Source organism: Alligator sinensis, unplaced genomic scaffold (assembly GCF_000455745.1).
Source record: "Alligator sinensis unplaced genomic scaffold, ASM45574v1 scaffold167_1, whole genome shotgun sequence".
Lineage (NCBI taxonomy): Eukaryota > Metazoa > Chordata > Crocodylia > Alligatoridae > Alligator > Alligator sinensis.
In genome coordinates this window covers 348,080-359,004 of record NW_005843015.1, presented here as the reverse complement: position 1 = coordinate 359,004, position 10,925 = coordinate 348,080, and the positions used below count along the sequence as shown (strand labels likewise).

Here is a 10,925-nt window from a genome sequence, read left to right as displayed (position 1 = left end):
GATCCGGGGGCTTGCACCCTTGGGAGGGCTGGTGGTCTGTGCCAGATACCTCCTGGGGATGTGAGCCCCCAGATCTGCACACTGGATGAGGGGAGACTGCTGCTGCTTGGGACAGGCGGCAACAGCAATTTTCTCTGGTGCTGGGCGCAACCCACGCCCAGCACTAGTCCCAGATGACAGGGCAGCCTCCTCTCATCTGGGGAGCAGATCCAGGGGCCTGTACCCCTGGAAGGAGTCTGGCACAGGCCTGCAGCCCTCCTGGGGGTGCAGGCCTCCAGATCTGTGCCTGGATGACAGGAGGCAGCTGCTGTTGCCTGTGGCCAATGGCAGCATCTGCCTTCTCCAGCACTGGGTGAGGGCTGTGCCCGGTGCCAGTCCCAGGTGGCAGCAGCAGCCTCCTGTCATCGGGCGTGCAGATCTGGGGGGTCGCACCCCTGGGAGGAGTCTGGTACAGACCCAAAGCCCTCCCAAGGGTACGAGCCCCCAGATCTGCACGCCCGATGACAGGAGGCTGCTGCTGCCTGCAAATTTTGCTTTCAAGATTTGAGGTGCAGTTTCTGAGAAACCTCTGCACCTATCTCCTTGAATCTTGGCAGGCTTCATGCCCTCATAAGGGGCTACTATTCCTGCAATTTGCATCTGAATCAGGCAACAAATGACGACATTTTAGGCATTTTCATGATTCTCCATTATAGCCTATGGGCGAAATGTCGAAATGAGTCAAAACAGCAAAACAGTTTCGACGAAACAAAACAGGACAGTGTTTTGAAACCAAATGAAAGGACTAAATGAAACACTGTCCCTTCGAAATGGCTAAACGGACATTGAAACGGAACAATGGTGTTTTGCACAGCCTGAGTAGTTAGCTATGTTACTCTGAAGTCAGGCAGATGGCAGGATAGGTTTACACCTTATAGACCAACTAAATTTAGTCCATAAGGCGCAAATCTACCTTGTCTTCAATATAAGAAACAGCCAGTGTCCACCATCTGCAGTCCCTCTACAACACTATGCTCTCCCAAGTAGCATCTCCTTAACATTTGATATCTCCCATAACCAGCCATGTGTTGATGTTTTGATGCAAAACAAATAAGTACTTGTGAACCTTAGTGACTTACTAGGATCCCCTTGCAGCTCAGGGTCAAACAGACCAAAGATTGCCCCATCTATGCAACCTTACTGAGGTCAGTATTTGAAGAGCAGGGAAAGACTGTCATCTCAGAAAACAAGCAGAATTTTAAAAAGCAAACACCTCCAAACACGCACATTTTCTTTCTCTCTGTCATGCGCACGCACAGATTATAGTAACGTTTCACTTTGCATGGCCATTCAACCATAAGTCTGCAATTTATTTTCAGACAAACAGTATTTCAAATACCTCTTGGAAGCTGATAGTTCAACAATGTCGATCTTTCCCTGAAGTGTCTGCAGTATGACTAACTCAGCCACTCAATGCCTTGCCTTAACAGTTGCTTGGGTTAATAGCTATGAATAGCTTGAAGAAAGACGATTGTTCTGAGGAGGCTCTTCCCTTTTCTAGCCTCCCCCTCTGCCACAAGCCACTCCTTGCCTCCTACTGATCAGTTTGCAACTTACACTCATGCACTTCCCACTTCTAGCTACTGCTCTACCCCATCTCTATAGTATTGGGCTGCTCCCTAAAAAAGCAAATCTCAGAATTCCGGCCAGCTAGGGATCAAGATATCTCTATAACCTGCTTCTAGGAAAAGTTGCTCATTTCTCAGTCTTGCTATTACTTTGTCACTGTCAGCAAAACTTCTTTATAAAACAGTGTATTATCTTATTTTAGCTCTCTATTTCAAGTCAACAGAAGCAGCCAGAAAGGCATTCAAAGTAAAAGCTTTAAAACTTTCCAGAGTGGTAGCTTGCTGCTCAACCTAGTTAGCTGTTTGTCATTTTGTAACAGAAAAGTCACCTTTTTTCAAATAGCTTTCTTTATGATCTGCATTCAAGGTGCAAGACCCTTGTGTATCTCTTTAATTAAAAAAAAAAAAGCATATCTGCCCCTTCTTGATAACAGCTAGTTACTATAGCAAAGCAGGAAGAACAGCATTAGGGAATCAAAGTAAATGGGTATTGGTTGTCGTTACTAACGCCCTGATGTACCAAACTATCATTTATGCAAGTACCATTCTTACTTGGTTGATTACTACTGTGTTATTTTCCATACTCCCACTAAAAACAAAAAGTTAAGTAATTTATATCTGCATTTATTTTAATACACTTCAATCAGCCATAGGCTTCAGAACAGAGGTGGGCAAAATACGGCCGGTGGGCCAAATCTGGCCCATCAGGCCATTATATCCGGCCCACAGGGCCCCTAAAAAATTTGGAAAATTAATATTGATCGCCCGTGGCTGCCTGTCAAAGATGATAGGAGCCAGGAGCAGTAGGAACCAGTGGAAGCTGCCGACAGGACCAAGCTGCTGCAGAACCAAGGCCCGGCCAGCCCCGCTGCCCCACCCCTAGCCAGAAGCCCCATGCCAAGCAGAGGGTTCTGGCCTGGGACCCCACATACCCCATACCCTCCCCCCCACAACACACACCCACACACCACAAACGTATACCCACCCCCATGCCCTCCACCCCCCACAATATACAAGAGTAAGTCTTCATTTTAAGTTATTATACAATCACTTCCATGTGCACTACACAAACGCATGTAAACCAGGATAAAAATATTTTTTTAAATCAAATTAATGAATTTGTTGTAGATGTTGTAGATTTTTAGAATATAATTTGGCATTTTTCGGGTTCTGAGATGGCAAACTCTTGCTGAAATGACTATTTCTGAAGGGGGGGGGCAAGAGGAGGGTTAGGGGGTAGGACTTCCGGTCCCAGGATGGCAACCAGGGAGTGGGGTACCTGTCAAGTGGCAGGGCTAACCTTGTGGCCCTCAGCAGCTTGACAAAACTCAGTAAGCAGCCCTCTGCCTGAAATAATTGCCTGCCTCTGCTTCAGAATCCACCTCACAAAAAACTCACTTCTCCACACCTCCAAAAATTCAACAGCAGAGACCTCAAAGAGAGATCTCAAAGTTAAACATACCTCCTCTAGGAAATCTGTTAGAATAAGTTAAATTTTATTTTAAATTAAAACTAAATAAACATTACAATTAACTAAAAGTATCTCATTGTCAGGTATCTTTGCTCCTTCACAGTGTTCTTCAACTGGGATTTGCAAGAGAAAGGAATGGAAAAGCAGAAAGCAGCAAACGGAAGACAAAGAAAGAATAGATTAAAAAATACAAAAAAACTTCAGGGTATCTCCTAGATCAGCTGTTCCCAAACTCTGACAGATTGCACACCACCAGTTTAGAACGATACAACCTTAAGTACCCTCAGGAAATTTTTCAGTTCAACCTGAAGTACCACCAGCAAATTTTTGTCACAGAAAGTAATTATTATAAATCTGTTAATACATACCACTGACAGGTTGTCTGTGTACCACTGGTGGTACCTGTACCACAGATTGGGAACCGCTGTCCTAGACTGATGAAGAGGTTACAGTGTAACTGTAGTGACATAGACTTACTTCTTGTTATCCATAACAGAATTATAGGGATTCATACCACAAAAAGCAATACAAAATCCAAATCAGTCTCAGAACCACTGCTCTAGCACTCTCTTTCATTTACATGCTAATTTCCACAAAATTATGTAAGACATGCTGTATACTCCAGACATTAGTATGAATTCATGACGTTAGATCCCAATATTGTCCCTTACTGTCCAAGAAACCCCTCAAGAAATTATCTACTTTCTCTGCAATGATCTCTCTTTCTCTACCATATTTATGCTGAAGAACAAGGAAAGTCTCTCATATTTCACAAAACATTCATTTTGCAACTTCATGGCCCAACCTTGAGAGATGCCAAGTACTCTCAACTTCCATTAACTCCACTCAGAACCCCTTGGGATGGGATCCTTATTCCTATGGACTCTCTCTTCATATTAAGCAAATCACCCTGAACAAATTCTGTTAATTGTCTGTACATCTAGTTTAGCATGTGTGCCTACCTTTCCTGTATAATGTACATCATTGTTGTAGTGTATAATAACAGACAGTTATTTTCATTCAAAACATATATACTTCAAAGAATTAGGAAAAGAATCATGATTACTCCCTGTCCCTACCCCCCCACAACACTAGTTCTTCCTGTAGTATGTTAAAGGGTTTTTGTCCCACAAAATCATTAAAACAGTCACACAAAATTCAAGGACGATTCCAGAAAAACCCGCTGCTGATCTCTGAACAGATTTTAAAATACAATGCACTTGGAAGCAGTAGGTTAAAAAGAAAGTGGTTCTTCAACACCCTGCTGCTTGGGGTCTGGGCCCACTCCCACCTTCCCCACCATGGTGGTGGGGGGTAAGGGAGGAGCAGGCCCAGGCCCAATGTGGGGGAGGACTGAGTCCGAGGGTGGGGAGAAGCCAGCCTGCTGTGGCGGCCGGGGGAGGGGAGCAGCAGGCTCCAGGCCGAGGCAGCTGCAGCAGGGGGACAGGAGGAGCGGGCTCGGGGCCAATGCAGGGGAGGGAAGGTAGGGGAAGAGTCCCACTCCTCCCTTCTGCTCACCACATCAGCCCGGGCCCGCTGCTTCCCCCACCACTGCGGCGGGCCAGCTTCCCCCCAACCCTTCCCTCCCTGCCATCATGGCAGCGCTCCACTGTCGCCACCTCCTGTCCCAATGCTGTATTCGCACTCTGACTGGTTGTTTCAGTCAGCCAATCAGAGTGCGAATAAAGCGTTATGGACAGACAGACAGATTAAGGCTTTTATAATATTAGAATAGTTATACATAAAGGATTAATTAAATCTGAAAAAACGAACTCCCAAAAAATACACCTCCCAATGAGTCTTTAGTCTGGAGTGTGAGTAATAGCAATCTACCAACAGTTAGCACTGACCTAGCGAAGAGGCATTTAGAAAGGCTGGACATATTTAAGTCGATGGGACCTGACAATCTTCACCCAAGGGTACTAAAAGAATTGACTAACGCAACTGTTCGAGCACTTGTGGTACTCAGGACAGGTCCCAGAGGACTGGAAAAGGGGCAACGTGGTCCCCGTTTTCAAGAAGGGGAGGAAGGAGGACCCGGGTAATTATAGGCCAGTTAGCCTCACCTCTATCCTGCGCAAGACCTTAGAAAAAATCATAAAGGATCACATTTGCAGGGGGCCAGCAAGTCACACTATGGTAAGGGGCAACCAGCATTGGTTTATAGACAGCAGATCCTGCCTGACTAACCTGGTCTCTTTTTATGACCAGGTCACAAAGTGCTTAGATGTAGGAATGGAAGTAGGTATTATTTACCTGGATTTTAAAAAGGCTTTTGACACAGTATTGCACCCAATTCTTACCAGCAAACTGAGTAGCTGTGATGTGGATTTTTTCACAGTAAGGTGGGTGAAAAGCTGACTCATGGGATGCACCCAGAGAATGGTGGTGGATGGGTTGGTTTCTCCCTGGAGGGATGTAGGCAGTGGTGTCCCCCAAGGCTCTGTCCTTGGACCAGTGCTGTTTAATATCTTCATCAGTAATTTGGATGAAGGTGTTGAAAGTACCTTGTCCACATTCGTAGACGACACTAAACTATGAGGAACAGTTAACACACTAGAGGGCAGGGATCGAATTCAGGCAGATTTGGACAGGCTGGGGAAGTGGGCGGATCAGAATAGGATGCAATTTAACAAGGATAAATGCAAGGTGCTGCACCTGGGAAGAAAGAATCTGCAACACACCTATAGACTGGGAGGTACCATTCTGAGCACCACAACAGTAGAAAGAGATCTCAGAGTCCTGGTTGACACAAAAATGAACATGAGCCGCCAGTGTGACGAGGTAATAAGCAAGAATAACCGCACTCTTTCTTGCATCAGCAGGTGCATCACCAGCAGGTCTAGGGAAGTGATAATTTCCCTCTATAAGGCATTGGTGAGGCCACTGCTGGAGTACTGCATCCAGTCTTGGGTGCTGCACTTCAAGAGGGATGTGGATAATCTTGAGAGGGTCCAGAGGAGAGCTACTCATATGATTGAGGGCCTGCAGGTAAGACCCTATGAAGATAGACTGAGGGACCTGAATCTCTTCAGCCTCCACAAGAGAAGGCTGAGAGGCGATCTTGTGGCTGTCTACAAACTCATCAAGGGGGCCAGCAGGGAATAGGGGCACCCCTTGGGGTTACTAGAAATAATGGCCACAAACTGAAGGAGAATAGATTTAGACTGGACATAAGGAAGAAATTCTTTACAGTCATAGAATCATAGAAGTAGGGTCGGAAGGGACCTTGTAGATCTTCAAGTCTGACCCCCTGCCTGGGCAGGAGAAAAAACTGGGCTCAAATGACCCCAGCCAGGTAGGCATCAAGCCGCTTCTTAAAGACCCCCAGGGTAGGAGCCAGCACCACTTCCCTTGGAAGTTGGTTCCAGATCCTAGCCGCCCTGACTGTGAAGTAGTTCTTATGGATGTCTAATCTAAACCGACTCTCCAACAACTTGTGGCCGTTATTCCTTGTTATCCCAGGGGGCGCTAGGGGAAACACGGTCTCCCACAAACCCTTCTGGTCCCCGCAAGAAGGGTTTTCTCTTGTGAAGGCTGAACAGGTTCAGGTCCCGTAGCCTCTCATTGTAGGGTCTGCCCTGCTGCCCCCAGATCATGGGGGTGGCTCTCCTCTGAACCCTCTCAATGTTGTCCACATCCCTCTTGAAGTGGGGTGCCCAGAACTGGATACAGTACTCCTGCTGTGGCCTGACCAGTGTCACGTAGAGGTGGCAGATCACCTCCTTGGACCTACTTCAGATGCACCTGTGGATGCACGATAGGGTCCGGTTAGCCCTGCTGACCGTGACCTCACATTTTTGGCCCATGTTCATCTTGAAGTCAATAATGACTCCAAGATCCCTTTCTGCCTCCGTGTTCTCAAGAAAGGAGTTTCCCATCTTATAAGTGCGCTGCTGGTTACTACTGCCCAAGTGCAGCACCTTGCACTTGTCAGTATTGAAACGCATCCTGTTTTTGTTAGCCCACCCCTACAACCTATCCAGGCCTTGCTGCAGTCTTTCCCTCCATACTAGTGTGCCCACCTCACCTCAAATTTTGGTATCATCAGCAAATTTAAACAGGTTGCTTTTCACCCCATCGTCCAAATTGCTGATAAAGAATTTGAACAGTGCGGGCCCAAGGACTGAGCCCTGGGGGACTCCGCTGCCCACTCCCCCCGTTTGAATATGACCTGTCCACCACCACCCTCTGAGTATGACCCTTCAGCCAATTTGCAATCCAAACAGTGAGGGTTGCCAAAATATGAAATGGGCTTCCAAGGGTGGTGGTACTTTCTCCTACCTTGGAGGTGTTCAAGAAGAGATTGGCTAGGCATCTGGCTGGGGTTACTTAACCCCAGTGCTTTCCTTCCTGGAGCAGGGGGTTGGACTTGATCTGCCAGGTCCCTTCCAACCCTAGAAATCTATGAACTGAAAGGATTAGAGCACTTCACTCTTATTGCAGTCACATTTTTTTAGAAAAATCAATAAATTAACTACTTAAAAGTGAAAGCAGGGCAGGAGATTATCATTTTTGGCTGTTTGCAGACATTAAAAAAACTCAAAAAATGCACTTTACTGGAAGAAGCAGCATGTTATTTTGATCCGGCTCTATAGCATCTGTATACATCAGGTGCCTCAGCATGGCTTTTTGGTACTTTTAGCTAAAGCCAATTCAATCAACTATTAGATAAAAGCACCAAAAAAACCCCTCTAAAGCCCCCAATCTATACAAATGTTGGGCGAGCTGGGTCCAACTAATGGACTGCCTCTTCTGAGCGTGCACTGGGCTCAGCTTTTTTTTTAAACACACGCAAGCAGCCTTTAGTTCTAATAATGCAAACTATTTATATAAACAAAACAATTTACTATAGAATTCTTCTGTATCACCCACTTCAACCTCCCTTTGTTACATATAGAATGGCTGAGGTCACAGTTGAAAGCTAAAGACTGTTGTTTATGGACTGTCCTTTGCTAGAAAGACAAGTCCAGCAGTCAGTTGTGGGTGACTGGGATAGGAAGAAAATCTTCACCTTTAGTTACAGAGCAATCAGCCTGACTAATTCCAGGCAGTTAAGCAGAAAGCAGGGCAGGGTGGCACCTTATTGACTAGCTTGTTTAGAGAGCTATGAGTTTTCCTTTGCTACAGCCTATATCTCATTACCTGAATCAGCTTTTATAACCCCCATGTCCTTCAATGGATTAACTGCTTAAATTCATCTCTCCCCTTCGCTCCTGGGCTCTCTCAATAGTGCCCTCTTCTTTTTCCTTCTCCTTCCCTATCCTTTGCATTCAAATCCCTGCTTTCTGTTTCAAAGCTCTACTTCCTGCAATCTCTTCATAGCATCTGACATAAGCCACTGCTTATGAAAGCTTATTATCTCGACACAGCCTATAAGGTGCAAATTTACTCGATTTCTACAGCCTACTCTGTCAAATGTTATTAGAGCAAATTATGAAACAGTCAGTTTGTAAACACCTTAAGTAAGGGGCAATCACTAGTAGCCCATACAGATTTGTTAAGAACAAATCAAGCCAAACCAGTTTGGCTTCCACCTTTGGCAAGGTAACTAGTTTGACGGACGAAGGGAAATATACTTGACTGAATATACCTGGATTTTAGTAAAACTTGAATATACTCCTACATGACATTCTCATAAATAAACTGCAGAAATTTAGGACAGATAGAATTACTGCCAGATGGATATACAATTGGCCAAATACCAGCAATCAAAGAGTAATAATTGTAAAAGGATTAAGGTCAGGATAGTAAAAGGTTCAAACTGAGTTATGGAGGATCTGCTCTGGGTCTGGTGTTGTTTAACACTTTTTAATAGCTTGGATGCAGGAATAGAGAGCTTCCTGCTTAATTTTGTAGATGCAAAACTGGGAATGCTTTCAAACACTATGGAGAATAGGATCTTAGTGTTTGGATGGATCACAACCTCAACATGAGTTAGCAATGTGATGCAGTCACATAAAAAGCAAATCTGATTTTGGGCAGCATTAACAGATAAACAAGATATGGAAGATGACAATATCACTCTAGGCAGTGCTGGTTAGGGTTCAGCTGGAGAGCAGTTAATGCGTACCACTGACAGGTTGTCTGTGTACCACTGGCAGTACCCGTACCACAGATTGGGAACTGCTGGTCTAAAGGATTTCAGGCTGCACTTGTTTTCTAAACTCTCTCAGCTGTTCATACTTCTCTCATTTCTCTGAACATTTCTGCAACATGCTGAGAAAGACTCAGTAGGTGTTGAATTATCTGCGGCAACCGCTTCAATTTCTTAGCACTTCACAACTGTTCATGGAAACGTGACTGTCCCCCAACTTACAAATCGGGAACTGAGGCACAAAGAGACCACTTTGGTGAACTTATCTTGGTTGACAAGTCCTTCACTTTAGGGCTGTTAATTAATGTGCTTAATTAACACATTAATTGGTTCTTGTGTTAATTGTTTAACATGTTAATCATGCAGCACTTGATTCTGGAGCCCGTGCCCAGGCTCTACTCCACAGCCATCACCGCTGCCTCCAGGCTGCCCAGATGGGCAGCGGTGATGGTACAGAGGAGCCACAAGGCAGCCCAGATGCAGGCTACAGGCTGCTGCAGCAGGGGGGGCACGCAAGCAAGCAAGCAAGCAGGCACGCACAGACACAGACGAGAATGCAGCCTGGCAGTATGTAGAGCAGTGCTCAGCAGCTAAGTCTGTGGAAGAGAAGGGGCAGGGGGGAGAAGGAAGGGGGCCCCCCCAAGGTGAGGGAGGGAGTGGGGCTGGGGCAGGTCATGTACGGAACTGTGGGTTAGTCATCCAGGGAAATAGCTCCCCACTGCTATGTGCACCCCCAGGAGAGGTATGTAGGCCACATGTCTCCCAGATTTGTGCACGGGGCAGAGGCAGGCTGCCCACTGGGCTGGCACTCTGTGTCCTGCTGCCTTTGCCCTGGGAGCCACATGCTGGCTGTACCTCCCCTGCCCACCCAGCAATGGGAGGCACAATATGGCATTGCGTGGTTCCTGGGGCAAAGGCAGCAGGGTGCTGAGCCCCAGCCCACCTTCATCCTGCACACAAATCTGCCCCCCATGCTTCCCCTGGGGATGCACAGTGGTGGGTCGCCACACCCGCCTCACGTGCCCTGGACAAGCCACCTGTGACTTGGTCCCACAACCTGCTCTGGCCCCAGGACCCCATTCACCCCAGCACCTGGCCCTACCCCACTTCCTCCCTCAATGTGGGGGCCTCGATCTGTGTCCCCTCTACCTATCCTCTCCACAGACTTACCTGCTGGGTGCTGCTTTACACACCTCCAGGCTGTGTTCTTGTAGCGTTATCATAGTTCCAGTTTCAAAAGAGAGGACACCTGGGGGTTACTATAGTTCCAGTTTCAAAAAAGAGGACGCCTGGGGGGGGGGTAATATGATTGTGGGGGGAAGAGAGAAGCATTATGCCCATGTCCTACCCCTCCCTCACTCCCAAGCCACAGCACCCCCAGCCCTGCTGCTGCCCCTCACTCCTGACCTATAGTATTGGCTATCCTGCCAGGGCATTCAGGGACCCCTCCTCCCCAGGCTTCAAACCCCTCACACACAGCCCCCCAACCTGCATAATTTTGAGTTTTTAGCTGTGCAATTAAAATCACAATTGCAACTATTTTTTTAATTGTGCAGCTAATGGCGATCAAGTTTTTTTAATCATTTGACAGCCCTCCTTAATTTAGGCCGCTTGTTCTGGATGGGACAGAGCAGGGATGGAAGAGGGGCGCCGGGAGCTGTGGCTACTAGGCCGTGCTTCCCCAGTGACAACTGCTTTCCCGTCCGGCTACCAGACCTTTTCACACGAGCCGCCGGCTGCAGGGCTCCCC

The 10,925-nt window shown here is 46.8% G+C and overlaps 1 protein-coding gene across 5 annotated transcripts in view; it reads right to left on the bottom strand.

Moving 5' to 3' along the window:
* The window catches only part of FAM234A (family with sequence similarity 234 member A), a 54,509-nt gene extending 43,584 nt beyond the window's left edge, over positions 1-10,925 (bottom strand). For 2 of the 5 annotated variants that reach the window (XM_006036755.1, XM_025193097.1), the window contains exons 1-2: positions 10,892-10,925; positions 10,346-10,424 (exon numbers count right to left, since the gene is read on the bottom strand). The gene's annotated coding sequence lies outside the window, so the exon portion shown is untranslated. Of the gene's footprint in view, positions 1-3,446; positions 3,513-7,362; positions 7,421-10,345; positions 10,425-10,891 lie in introns of those variants that run through there. The other 3 variants (XM_006036757.1, XM_006036756.3, XM_025193096.1) reach the window with 3 other exon arrangements.